Source organism: Ambystoma mexicanum, chromosome 6q (genome assembly GCF_040938575.1).
Source record: "Ambystoma mexicanum isolate Mex_15411 chromosome 6q, UKY_AmexF1_1, whole genome shotgun sequence".
In the NCBI taxonomy this organism is placed as follows: Eukaryota; Metazoa; Chordata; class Amphibia; order Caudata; family Ambystomatidae; genus Ambystoma; species Ambystoma mexicanum.
The window spans coordinates 433,570,237-433,585,398 of NC_090937.1; the positions used below are offsets into that span (position 1 = coordinate 433,570,237).

Sequence of the window (15,162 nt, forward strand, 5' to 3'; positions counted from 1 at the left end):
TCCTTCAGTTGTACATCTAACGCAAGTTTGGACGCTTCGCTGCAGCCGGGGAAAAAGGAAAACAATACACCCGCAAGAGTCAACGTTTTCCTTCCCTTTTCCAGGTTCTAGGAGCTTGCCCGAGAGAGGTGAGCTCCTTACCTGGGCCCTCATTACGACCCTGGCGGAGAACCATGGTGCAATTTGCACCATGGTCCATGGCGCAAAGCTGCCAACTCCGCCATGGGGGTTGGCGGACTTACCGCCCCATTCCGACCTTGGCGGGGCGGTAAGTCCCCAATCCCCATTTACCCTTCCCCATTCCCATTTTTGCCCCATAGGGTATAATGGGAGTGGGGAAGGCGTTAATTACGCCACCGTAAATTACGGTGGCGTAATTAACGACAAGTCCCGTAGCGCCATGGATTTTTCCGCCTGCAAAAAGCAGGCGTAAAAATCACCATGGCGCTACGGGAACTCGTAGTCGGGCGGAAAGGTACGCCATGGTTTACGCTGGCGTAAACCCCTTTCCGCCAGGGTCGTAATGAGGGCCCTGGTGTGTGCTTTGTACCTTTTTCTGGGGCATTCCTCTAGCCATGCAGTGGCTTGGTTAAAAGGGAGTGAAAAACAAATTAATGAATCGAATACCCCACAAGAAAAATCCACATGGCCCTGCCACCCTTGCAAACATTTTAACTGGTAAGGGCTGCTTGGACAGGACACTGCCAATCTCCGAGTCTGTTCCTCTTAGTAAGAAAAGGGCAGGTGCAAACGCACACATGGGCACACACAAAGTGCCCCACATGTGTGAATTACCTTTGTAACCTTTGGAAACAAGTGGATGGAACAGGGCCTGGGACTATACCAGAGAAACGTTGTGCCAATTAAAGTGAAATGCCACAGTCTTAGCACTAAAGCAAAGTTTCACCTGATGCAACAATAATACGAAAGACTGTGGCCCTCATTACAACCCAGGCGTTAAGGGGTTAACGGCGCCGTAAAAGGTGGCGGCGCCGTTAAACCCTTAATGCCTGATTACGAGGTCCCTTTGCGGGTGGCACTTTAACGCCTGCTTTTAGCAGGCGTTAAAAAACCAACCCGCAAAGAGACCTTGGTGCGAAGTACGGTGCCGCAATTTGCGGCACCGTACTTAGCGCCTTCACCATTCCCATTGAGCCCTATGAGGCAGATATGGGAATGGGGAAGGGCAATGGCGGCATGGGGAATTACCGCCCCGCCATCGTCGGAATTGGGCGGTAATTCCCCATTCCGCCATGGCGGAGTCGGTAAGTTACCGGCATGGACCATGGTGCTATTAGCACCATGGTACAACGCCTGGGTCGTAATGAGGGCCTGTGGCCTTCATTACAACACCGGCGCTAAACCATGGCGCTATTAGCACCATGGTTGGTGCCAGTGTTGTAAGGAGTCCGCCATGGGGAAATTTCGCCCCATTCCAAGGTTGGCGGGGCGGTATTTCCCCATTTCCCCATGGCCCTTCCCCATTCCCATTTTTGTCCCATAGGGCTCAATGTGAATGGGGAAGGCGGCAATTACGGTACCGCAAATTGCAGTACCGTAATTGCCTGCGAGGTCCCTTTGCGGGTCCCTACTATAAAGGCTGGTCTAGACCAGCCGTTCAGGTCGGGTCCAGCAAAGGGACCTCGTAGTAAGGTGCTAAGTGGTTAACGGCGCTGCAGCCTTTTACGGCGCCATTAACCACTTAGCGCCAGGGTCGTAATGAGGCCCTGTGTGTTGCACTGGGGCACTTGTTCAGCTAGGGCTAATATCGTGCACATTTGCTCTTACTTGCATAAAGGTATTTTCGGTAATATGGCCCCTCGTAGGTGACATTGGCTAAAGCTGTCAACATCAGCATGCACCTAGTAAACCAAACTGTCCCAGAGTGCCTTACGCAAGTCACCCACACCATGTTCTGCTGTGCTGGTCCTTTATACATTCTCCTGCTGACTAGGACGAGCCTACAGGTAGGTGCATCTACAACTAGCGTCCAAAGTGCTGCGGTAGAGCAATGTATGGGAGGCCTGTGCATCTCCTGCGGTAAGAGGCACGTGGTCAGTGTCAGACGCTTGCTTTAGCCATCGTAATTGCAGCCACGGGTTCTCCGCCAGACAACTCTAATGGGCGCTCAATCGGCAGGTCCTCAGATATTTCCACAAAGAAGAGAGGAAGAAAACAAGGAAGAAAAACATAAAATTGCGCGTGTCTGTCACATTTCGTCTCGCACCTGGAATCTTTCTGAAGTAAAGTAGTGTAATTAGCGAGATGTGGGCGCTTGACAACCCTTCAGGTGTTAGTTTCTGACTCGGCGGTTCCCTCACCAGCTGCCGCAGAAATGAAGAGCCGGTGATTTCAGCATCTCTTTACGATGCAAGCGGAAGCTCGGAGCGGCTTACCGCAGGACTTTTTCCTGGTGCTTTTTTTCTTTAGGAGGGCGAGGCGGTTGTTTTGGTGTAGGCGGGGGCGGGGCTCGAGATGGGTAATGCAGCAGCCTGAAAGAACTAAGCACAAGGCTCGAGGAAATATTACATGAACACAAGACGGAAAGAGACATTCTTTAACTGGTCTCGGATTGAAGTTGGCGACAAAAGTAAATACGTTAAGTAGCACAAATGTAAGGGGAACAATTATTATGAGTTGTGATCAAATATGCATTTTCGGCCTGCAGAAAATACTGAATGGTGTACATGCGTGTTATTATGAGTATTGCAGTACAAGTAAAAGATAAGGCCCAGACAGCCTCAATGTAATGATGAGTAAAATAAAGGGATTACAATATCAACTGGCAGCTACAGCAGGCATACCTGCCTGCATGCATCCATGTCATTCAACACATGCTCATCCGGTCATGGTTTGTTCTTTATTTTCTAGAACTCGCTCAGCCTTGTCCTTTGCCTGCTTCTAGCAGGTGCTAAAAGCAGGCAGGTTCCATAGGAATCTATTGATTTAATGACTTTTAGGGGCTCATTTTCAAAGCTGCAGAGTGCAAACTTAAGGTGTAAAATCAAGGTGTTAGCCATTTACACTTCACTTTTACACTACACTCCCAGGGTGTTTTACAGCCATTTAGAAGCAGGGTCGGATTGGCTCCTCTGCATTTCGGCCTGTGGCCGGGCCGAAATCATCCCTGGGGAGTGGGGGCTGGTTTCTGGCCATGCCTCTGCCGGTCTGGAAGAACAAAATATAGTTTTTTTTTCAAATTTCTTTTCATTTTCTTTTTCAAAAACCCTTTCATCCTTCTTAGGTCGATAAATGAGTACCAACACAGGCTGGGTGATATTGTATGCATATTTGTTCTATAAAAAAGAGGTTAAGCGTAAGTGCTATACAATAACATATTATCATTTGGCTTGGACGTCTGCTTGGATTCACAGTAATTTAGTGTACTTAGGACAATGTTATTTGATGCCACTTCCTGTTTTGTCAAGGGAAGAAAAGCTCGTTTCATCACTTCCCGGGATGTCACTTTGGGGTGGGGGCAAATGACATCACTTCTGGTGATGTCATCAGAGGTCAAGGGTCTTGAGGCGAGGGGTGGGCCACTTTTTTTGGGTGACCGGGTCTATTTCTTGTCCCAGTCTGACCCTGTTTAGAAGCCGTTAAGGCGCACGAAACAGAATTAACATTTCCACCTCGCTTGCCTTCTCCGACTTTCAACAGCAGCATATGGTTTAACGCCATCATGTATTTTTATGCTGATGTTAAACTAATGGGTTTCTATGCAAAGCCTGCATGAAACACCTGCGGAAAGCACGCATAGTCTCTAGGAATCCATTATAAGTGCTGTCTGCAAAGCTCAATGTACAGCTGGCATTTACTTGTCACAAAACCGACAGTGAAACGAACGAGTAAAATGCCATTTCGCCTCTATTTACTCTTTCCTTTAGTGCTTGGTTTTTTGAAAGTTGAAAATTGCATGCAGGTGACCCAACAGCACGTAAATGCTGAGGTTGGTGATTTCTTGCTTGAAACATAGTTTTTTCTCCAAAATGAGCCCCATAGTACCTGAAGGCAGAAAAGGTATTTGCGGTGTAAACGTTTATTACACGTTATGCCCCTTCTTTGCCTTCAAATAAAACGAAACAGCCCCAAAGTATCAAAGTAAGGTGTGGACAGATTATGATTTGTATTACACCTCACTTTTCCACTTTCAGGAAAATGGGCCTGTTGCAATGGACTCCTCTGCAATTCTCCTCCTTTTAGCAGGTGCTAAATTCAGGTGGATTCTGTAGGAATCCATTTGTTTTACACCTGCCTGAACGTCTCATGCATGCATGCATTAACGATGTTGCAGTCATGGCGGGAAGCACGAGGAAGAGATGCAGTGGCCCTCCCATCTCCTACTCCACCAGCACAAGTTGTTTTTTAAATTGCAGTGAGTGGTAAAATAGGTATAAATGTTGTTGAGAGTCTGGTGAAGTGCAGAATTTAATATGCATCGGCCACACCAGTAGTTAGTGGGCCAATGCTAGGCCGTACTTCCTTAAAGCATGTGCGTTCTTTTATGGTGGTGAAACTCTGTTCATCTAACACCACTCAGAAGATGCAGTTTCTGGTGTAATTATTCTTTAATGTAGCTTTTTCGTTCACTGCGGCGAAGCTTCGTATCCCGGCCCCTGCAGTAGCCCACTCACTCGGAAGCTAATTAATAATAATTCAGGTAGAGCTAATGGCTCGCCTCCGCCAGGGTTGCAGGGATCACTGCCAGGCGAACGGAACCCACAATGTTGGACTCGTTAATCTGCCTTGTTATGGAAGGTCCTTTAAAGCAGAGGCAGAGAGCTGCTCGCTACGCCTTATCACCTGAAGGTAATTAGTGTCAGCCAATTAATCCCTCGAAAAGTCCCTCCTCATCAAACCAATGCATCTGTCCTTGAGGGAAACGCATTGGATCCTCGTGAAAACGAGGGACTGTGCAAATCCTCACAATCCTGCTCCATGTGTCAGGGATTCGGCTCGTAGGTAATTGAGGCTAATATCACAATACTTAAGCTGCGAGCATAAATTCACAATGACATGACAGTTGAGAGGTCATTTCAATGAACCTCGGTTGAAGGCAAGTGCACAGGAGTTTCGTTTTTAGTGGCACTATACCATATTGTATGTATATCTCAGTGGCATGTGTGCACTGTAGAGTCTGTTTCAACATACGAGTGACATGCCTGCTAAAGATCGATTGTTGCACATATTTCAACGTGAGAGTTCTTTACAGCCCCTCATAGGTAGTGTGACCAGAGGCCTCCATGGCGCTGGATGCCACTTTTCCAACCCTGAGATTTCATTTTTCAAATCATTGCTCTCAGGGTCCGAAATCCAATTGGTTCAGTTGAAGTGCAGGAAGGGTGCAATTCCCAGAATGCATCATGTTTTGTTCTGTTAGAAGGTTTGCATACTGTGCCAAATCACTACCGCAGGGGTCTCACAGTTCCCAGGCTTGTCTGCAAGTTGCTATATTGTGTCCCGTCTAGGATATCCGGTCCTTAGTCAGAGGAAGAAAAGGAGCAGGGGATGGGCAAGAGGGTGAACATACCAAAAACATAGCAAAGACATGATGTTCAATTGGAAAGTCATGTTTTGTAGTTGGGTAGTGTGGATCCAGTAGGGTGGACCATAGATCAGGTTTGCCTGAAGGAAGGTGTATTCTAACATGTTTTCAATCCTATGGATTGTCTTGGTGAGGCAGTTTCGAAGCACTAAATTAGTTGACAACACACAATGGGCCTCATTATAATTGTGGCGGTGACGGTATGAACGGTGCCGGTAAGGCACCGGCACCGTTCATACCGTCCCGCAACATTACTAGTTCGGCACCCGCAAGCAGAACTCGTGATTGCACCGGTACCATTATCAACAGTGCCGGTGCAACCATGATCCCCACCCTCATTCTGCCCTATGGGCAGAATGGGGATCGGGAGCACGGCAATTCCACCACCCGCAAATGAGCAATTACTGGACCATTCATCTCGTAATGGGCTGGTTATTGCCCAATTGCGGGTGGCGGGCTGTAACGAGCATGGCGTAGCCGTGCCTGCCATACAGGCACGGCTACCGCGATGCTCGTAATGAGGCCCAATGTCTGGCTGTGTGATTGATTCGAGATGTGCTCCAACCTCCCAGTTAAAATGTGGTGGCTTTTAACCCGGGCTTAACCTTTATATTTTTCCCACAGGGCAAACTCTGGAATACTAATTCAGAGACTGACAAGCTTAGAGTCTGGCCGTCACACAAGTCAAGAATAGGCAGTGCGGCAGGTGAATGTAGTCAGAAAAAAAGGGAGGGACAAGCTGTCATGGGCTGGTTGAAAAATATGAGCATATGTGGCAAGAATGGCACCCTTAATTATTGGAAGTGCTCAAGATCAGAATGGACTGTCATTCCTGCCCTGAGACCTCGGCTCACACTGCGGCAGCAAGGCAAATAGCACGCCAGATTGCATGTTAAAGCGGACATTCAGTCTTTACACAAATAAATAGCAGAGGTGGTACTACTATGAATATTACCTGCAGCACTCATGCTGCTAAAGTACCCTCAGTTTGAGTAGTGGTGCTACTAATAGTACAGCCACCAGTGATAGTCTTAGAAACAGAGTTACTAGTAGTATTAGTGCTACTTCCGATAATAGCAGTGCTACCTCTGTTGATGTTAATGCTACTAAAAATCTGTTGATGTTATTGCTGCAAGCAACCATAATAATACTACTTGTAGCACTGCTAGTAGTATTGATGGTAGTACTGACACTAATGGTAATACTTCCACAACTACTAGAAGTAATAGACATACTAATGGTGCTACCTCCACTGCTGATAGTAGCAATGCTCCTATTGATAGTAGATTTAAAACTACTATTACAAGTACTTTTTCTACAACCAGTAGTAGTGGTTTTAGTACTACTGACATCACATTCAGTAACACTACTGCTAGCACTATTACTACTGCTGTTAGTAGTGCTAGCACTTCCCTTACTGCTATTGGGGATACTGCTACTACTACTAGCAGTATTACTACTAACAGAAATGTTAGCAATCCTATTGTTGCTAAAAGTACTACTACTGGCAGTAATAGTATGGGCCTGATTACAAATCTCCCATTATGGAAACAACTGTGGCGGTAAACCCGCCGCCACCGTTGTTTCCATGCCGGGCAATCACAACTCCAGCAGCCGGGAGGTGATGTTCCCGCCAGGTCTGACCTGGCGGGTTTAACACCGCCCACCTGCAGGCAGATAAGGAAACACCGGCAGCATTACGAGATGCTGCTGGTGTTTCCATGATCCCCATTCCCATCGAGTCCCATAGGACTCGATGGGAATGGGGATTAACACCATTCCGCCTCCGTGATTCCCGGAAAACCGGGGTTGTAATGCCCTGGTAATTCCGGGAATCACAGAGGCGGAATGGTAATACGAGTCCGGCAGTAACCAGGCGGTTTTACCGCCACGGCTACCGCTGGACTCGTAATGAGGCCCTATGACTTTTACCGGTGGCAGTGCTATATTGTTGGTAGGTGTGGTACTATGGTTGGTAGTAGCACAGTTATTACTACTAATAATAACCCTAGTACTTCTGGTACTTCTACTCTGGCCCAAACTAATGCTCAACTTAAAAATACGAGATGTAAGGGGGATCCATGCTCCTCTTTTATGATAAAGGAGTGCGCCACCATTCTCATCCCAGCATTGACTGAATTTGTTAATACTTCTTTCGCTCTTAATAGGGTTCCAGACAATATGAAACATGCCTGGATTACTCCTCCTGTGAACAAGCCCAACTCTGTCCACATACTCCATCGAATTACAGACCTTTTACTAACACCATCTTTCTGTTAAAAATCCTGGACAGTGTTGCTTATCATCAAATCTCAATATTTTTAGAGCAGAATCAGATCCTCCATAACTATCAATCGGGGTTCAGAATTAATCATGGAACTAAGACAGCTCTCCTGGCCTTAAAATCCCATCTCCTTCAGAATATGGAAAAGGGCCAAATCTCTCTACTCATGATTCTCGACCTTTCAGCGGCCTTCTACCTGGTGGACCATACCATTCTGTCCACCAGGTTAAGGAATAATGCCAAGTTCTCCCCGGCAGCGACCAATTGGATCTCCTCCTTCTTGAAGGGCAGTCAGGTTAGGGTTGCAAGCGATCTCACAGAAGCCAAACCTACAACCCTCATCTATGGAGTCCCACAGGGAGCTTGTGTGTCTCTGTGCTTTTATAACATCTTTATGATCCCCTTCTTTCAGATGAGAAGGGATCATATGTTTGCGAATTACGTGGATGACACTCAGTGTGTCATACCCATGTCAGGTTCACATCAGGAGGACGAAATACTTATGAATAACATCTATCAAAAGATTCAACATTGAATGGTGGCCAATGGTTTGGCCATCAACAGCTCAAAAACGGAGCTTCTACTAGTTGGTTCAGAGACTAAACTTGAGAAACTGGGACCAAGCTATAATAACTTATATAGATAATTGTAAGATTGAGGTCATGAGTAAAGTGAAGGCCCTGGGCATCTACTTAGACAAAAACTTGAATATGAAAGCCCAGGTTAACAGTCTGATCCCCTCATCTTCCTATTTTATCAAACTGTTCCGCCACCTAAGACCTTTCATCTCCGAAAAAAAACGGAGACCCTAGCTAGGGCAATAATAGGATCCAAAGTGGACAATTGCTGTAGTTTTCTGTGGGCATTGCTCTATCTGACTTTCACCGCCTCCAGGTAATCCAAAATGGAGCAGTGGGGGGTGTTAAATGCCTTAAGAAAAGAGATCATGTTTCAAAAGCAAGAAGAAGCCTCCACTGGCTCCCTATAGGGCCAGGGTTTCTTTAAGGTTACTTCTTATCACCCATAAATCTGTGCAGGGCCAAATGGCCGCCTACCTTAAAAAAAGCCATCATAATAAAACATAGCCTCAGAGCTCTAAGATTAGATGATTCGAATCTTCTTACCATCACTCAATGTAAAACCAAGAAGGCAAGGAATGGTGCCTTTGCATTAGCGGTCCCCCAGGCATTGAATGCCTTAACGACTTCACTAAGAGCTGTATCATCTACAGAGGTCTTTAAGAAAAAGCTTAAGACAGTATTTTACTCTTGTGTCCCACTTGCCCTACGACCTCTGGAATTTCACTTTCAAGATTATTCTTCTGTCCACGTGACCAGTCTCTTCTTCTTTATATGTGTTATGTCTAGTTTATTGTATGTCCGTTAAGCACCCGTAAGCCTAGGGGTACCTGGTGTGCTTTATAAATTCAGAAACATAAACATAAACTCTTGTTGGGGCAGCTTACACAATGGAAGACAAAGGAGCAAGAACAATACTCACAAAAATGTTTAAAATACGATAGCTGGGATTGTTTTTCTACTGGCAAACAGGCAAATATTACAAAATATTTATGAATAAAATATTTTATTTTCGTAAGAAATATATGTCACTTTTAAATTGAGCCATTGGTGGCTATGGAACTCAAGTGCATAGCCGTTTGAGATTTAAATGCATTTTGTATCTGATTAACAAGAGAAAACTTTTAAAGATCCCCTAAAAATGAATTAGTAATCAAATAAGGAATTTTGATTATATTGTATTGCAAACAATCGAAGAAAGGGAACTTGTGGGACAAATAATGTCCCACGCATGTCTGGGCTTACTTTGGACGCCACCTTAAGTACACAGTGCATGGCTAAGCCCTGGAGAAGTACGGCACAGTACAGGGTAGGGACACTACATGTGTTTGATTCCACTTAATGAGAGTGTAACTTCTCTTTTTAAGGATTGCATATGGATCATCTAAGAATATGCTGATTTGATATCTCACTATGGTTCCTTCTTGCCCATTTCTGGGGCAATATTTGGGCCCTGTATGGATAAGAAATAACACTGTGGAAAGGGCAGAGAGGCGGTTTCAACCCTGAGCCAGTCAAGCATGCTTTGCCCACTTTCAGTGGATTGATAAGAACCCTTTTGGGGTGGTCGATAAATGTCGCCATGGGAAAGAAGGGTTTGCATTTCGCGCGCCCTATTGATAACTAAGGTGGCGGCGATGTTAGCGCAATGTCACATGCATCTTGTGTAGTTAATGGGAATGAAATGAGTATTACTATTAGTGTTACTTTGTGTATAGTTGATACATTTTAGATTCACATGCATGTAGCAACATAATGCCAAGTCTGAAGATACAATGTGAACATAATGTATTTGTGTGGTATGCAACGCAGAGCGCAAAAGACGGAAGCAAGGAGCTTCATATCTGCATGCGAGAAAGGAGATTTGCGAAAAGAGAAGCCACTGTGAGGGGATTTGGTAGTCTTGAACATACATGCACAGACATATATACATGGAGGTTTTCATGGAAATGTGTTTGGACAGTTGGGGAACAAGGAGTACATGACGAATACACATATTTGTATACCACAAGTCCCCTCATAGCTGGGCGTTGTGTAGGCCTCAGAAATCTGGGGTAGTGAGATAAACTCTGTGTGACCCTGGAAGCTGGTTGATCAAGGTTGAAGGCTGAGGGAAGCTGCAATTAATCAAACTGGTCAGTTGCAGTCATGCAAGGGTTTTAAAACTTAGTGCTATTGTGGAGAGGAGATCTAATCTTTTTAAGTTCATGGGAGTTTTCCAGTGTCCAGGGAGGTCTGGCCACCTGGTAGGGTCAAATTGGGGCCAGGTAATAAACCCAGTGCAAGAGAATTATAAGTGCTGAGTGGACAAATGGTTTATGGGTTTTGATAAGGTTCTTAGGAATGACTAGCATGTGGCCAGAGGCCATGCATGCTGAAATGGTAATCATTAGAGATCAGTGTGAAATGAGGACGCTGGCAATTCTGGGCAAATAAGATGCTTATTACCAGTTCAAAGGGAATTTGTTTGCTTTTCCCCCTCCTCATATTGATGAAGTGTCCTTCCAAAGCCGCATGCATCACAACCAGGGTTAGAGGTCCCCAACCAGATGGAACCTGTACGAGATTAGGTTTATTGTGTGTGAATATGCAAGTATGTAATAATGTCATGACGTACTACAGAAAGATCCCAAAATGGGATGTGCGTTAACCATGAGTTTATGTAAATGTATGTCGAAGGGAGTTGGTGATTATTTTAATGTATCCAATGAGAATGTGAGAACTTGGGGGGATTAGATTTCTTTGCGTAGGTTGACCAATCATTTTGGGGGATGATTTCATAACGAAATATATGGCAGTGTTTTAAATGTTGCAACATGTATATAATGGGAAATGTTTGTGTGGTTCAGAGAGATCCAGGTTAGTTTGACTCTACGGTGTCATATAGCCGCTTCTAGTCGTTTGTACAATAATCTTGCTTTACTGATAAACGTACACTCACTTATTTAAGAGATGGGCTTATTTTGGGTTAATGAGATCGGAGATCCATACACACAGCTCTGAGTTTTGGCAGGATTATCATAAGCCTATACCTGGTCAGAATTGATCTCTCATATCTTCTGTTGACGATTGCCAAGTTCTTCCTACATTATATCACTTTGGAAGGAGTTCATGCCCTGACCGAGTGTTTTCAATCTTTTGAGGATAAACTGGAGAATGGACTTTGAGGGATGGGTATTGGACTATGGTGCTTCTTTGAGCCAGTGAGTCATGCTCACACTACCACCTACATTGGGTATTTATTCTAATGCCAAGGTGTGATCATTACTATTCTTAGGTTGGCTGTTTTAAAATTGAATGCTGGGTGTTTCAAATTTCAGTAAGCTGATTCAAAAACTTGAAAGACTTACTCAAGTTCCTGCCACACATGGTAAAATAAAAAGCAGACTCTAAGCCTCCCACAGTCCCAGATACAAAATTATCTTCTCTTATCAATAAATCCAATCAGTTTATTGCAGAAAACGTTTTCCATAAAACGACACCAATAATAAAACAGATTATTCATTCAAATAACAAGGAATTAAGATGATAAAAACAATTTCCCATAAAAACAGAACAAATATAATTACTACAACAAAAAACACTAAAATCCCACATGTTACAGTTAAAAATGATACTGAAGCAAGGTAAACAATTCTTATTTTAAAAGCCTGTCTATGATATGACAGTAATGCCAAAAGGACAAGCAGAGAGAGACTTAGTAGCTAAGAAATTGCATCGAGCTGGGTGGCACTGTAAAAATGTAGCCCGTCTTATAACAAGTAGAAGTGTGTTTTTCCTAGCATAGTGATAGGCTGGACAATAAGAAACAAAGTGCACCCAGTCCTCATTTGCCTCAAAGCTCAATGGGCAACTAGTATCATCACGTTGTCCGCGTTATACTGCAGTTATAGCTTGTATTTGCATGCAGTTAAAACATGCTCTTGTAATTAGGAATCTATCATTCGTCTTGAAGCTACACACCAGGTAATCCTAAATGAATAGTGTATGGGTTACAAATACTATGCTTGTGATTAAAAGGAGTTAAAATCTCTCCAGCTTCTCTTTTGTAAATGACAAAAGAGATTGATTGCATTCTGATATATTTGTACATTGACTTGTCCTTGCTGTAGTGTGGTTTCAGCAATGATTGTGCATTGATGTTTAATAGAAATGTCTGCATATATTGCAGCCAAGGGATCTTAAAGGCAGCATGCCTTGCTAAACCATCCTTGAAAATGCACTGGGTTAGAGTTGCCCTTAGAGTCGATCAGATTCACAACCAGTGGAAGACTAGTTTGAGAGATAGGTCATTCTCCAAATAGCTCAATCTGAGCTTAGTTTATGCACAGAAAAACTTGAGGAGGGTCTAGACAAACATATCACTTCTTTAAATAATACATTTCAATAACTTGGAGCTTGGAAGTTTTTGAGAAACCACATAGTGGTGCATCATATGTAATAGCTGCTTTGGTTTTCGTAGCATACACGTATAAGATTATGTTTAGTGGTTGGCTCTTGCACATAGCAGTAAAGTGAGCTATTCCTCCCAATGACTGTTTCATCTGTGGGACCTACTTTATAATATGGGATCCTCATGTTAAATTTGCAGAAGAACAAATGCCTAGATAGTCAAAAGTCCAAAACTCTAGGGATCGGACAATTATTGGTAAACATTGTGGGCATTGTGGGAGCTTTGTTCCCTAACCATCAGATTATGACAGAAGATTTTGCCGGATTCACCCTAAGCTCTAATTAATGCATGAAGTGTATGTATTCTCCAATTAACATGTGTAGGGCCCTTGGAGTGTGTGCTACAAGCACAGTATTGTCTGTATATGCCAGGACTGGCAAAGACCTGGTGCCAATCTTCGGTATGTCACACTCCAACTGTTATAGGGAGTCATATCTACCTTTAATGTATAATGAAAGAGCAAGGGAGCTAATACACAACCCTGCCGTACCCCCTATGCTATTTGGAAGTATGTAGTGCAGTGCCCCTGATCACCACTTCTCGCACATGTCTGATGTTATGTCTAGATCTGTTGGTAGCCCAGGGAGGTGTGCCTGTTGGCCGACAGGCTCGCTCTATTTCCCTTTTTAAATATTGGAAAAATAACTGCAAGCTTCCAAGACTCTTTGTATTCTGTGTATACTTGGAATAGCACTGCATACTATGGTGAGTATGGACGCCCAGATATCTATCAGCTCTTTGAATAATTCCGCAGGAATTCCATCCAGGCATTGAGAACAATTATGGGTCTGGGGTAGAATCATCTCTTTTAATGAGATTGTGAACCTAGGCTGGTCCTGTGTGTCTTCAATTTCTTCCTCTGAGCCCTGATCGAGCTTTGAGAATTGGTCTACCCATACCCTGTCTTCAACATTTGTTTCTGATCCCTTTAGGTTATGTGTGTATATTGTACATATATTTGGGGAAAACCAGGTATGAGGGCGCTGTGGCTAGGATGAGTGTGGGATATTTTTACCCATGCCGATAGGCCCCACTGCCTCACTTTACCAATGTCGAAAGAAACAGCCAAAAATGGATGTACCCCTGTGCACCCAAAAATCTGCAAAACTGTGCATGGGTCACACTCACCAAAGGCTGCACACCCCTGCCACACAGTCAAAGTTAGGGTAAAGACAGAAATCTCACTGCAGAGCATGCCAGTGGGTGCTGTCACATTCCCACATGCAGCAAGGCAGCAGAATTGTCCTAAAGTCCAAACTGACAATGCCTTTTAAAATGCAGCTTTTACAACCTTCACAGTGCTGTTTTGGTACTAGCTCCATTCATTGGCCAGTGAACCATTGAAATTAAAAGGGGTACAGATCATCCAGTATGGCCAGAGAAGCTGGGCCTCATTGACTGACAGCAGCTAAGAAATGTATCTTATGAAAAACCAGCTCAATAACATTTGGTTCCATTTCCACGGGAAACATCCAGCTAAAAATTGCAACATTAACAAATTCAGCTCTGCAGAGAGAACTCCAAGCAAAGGCTGGATACATACATCCAGATTGCAGACACATCCCAGCACTCAAAGACAGAATAATGCTGAGTTAAATGTGACTGCTGCCTAAGAAAATTGGATGTAAATGTCTCAGTTTAAAGATGTTTTTCCCTGAAGAAAATGAAAAATCGCCTGTTTTAAAAGTATGTTTTTGTGGAAAGGCTTAATTCTTTAAATGTCAAAATCCCCTATAAACTGTGTTAATTTTCTCTGTTTTAAGGAAGATGTAGGTAACTTCAAGTTAAAACACAGTCTTGAACAATTAATTATGACTGGACAGTGCCCAGCCTGGGAAAGATGACACTTCATGTTGACACTCCACTGCTACAGGAAGGCGTAACAGATGCTGGAGGTTCTCACATATTGACAACAATGAACTGATTAGACATTTGTTTCTGGCCCAGCCAAGGACAATGCGGTTTCCCCTCATAGAAAGATCAAGTAGCCGTGAGCTTTAAAAAGCACACAGTACATGTATAAGATACTTAGGATGTTGATCTGTAGAAATATATGCGAAGCCACACATGGTGAGTCTTCGACAGAATCCTTTATTAGTCATTGCGGGTCTCGCCAGTGTGCGACCCTGCCATTGTCTGGCCTGCACAGTAAAGAGCAACGCAAGCGCCGACGGGTTGCTCAAGGAAATGGTTCTGTGAGTTGGTCACGTGATAATATGTCTCAAAGTTAACGCTGTCCATTGGGATCTGTGAAAGTGCCAGGGTAAACATTCATGGCATTAGCTAATGGTTTTTAGTTTGT

The 15,162-nt window shown here is 44.0% G+C and overlaps 1 protein-coding gene across 9 annotated transcripts in view; it reads left to right on the plus strand.

Moving 5' to 3' along the window:
- Positions 1 to 15,162, plus strand: part of LINGO2 (leucine rich repeat and Ig domain containing 2) — a 5,916,036-nt gene that overhangs the window by 5,856,788 nt on the left and 44,086 nt on the right. The window lies entirely within an intron of this gene.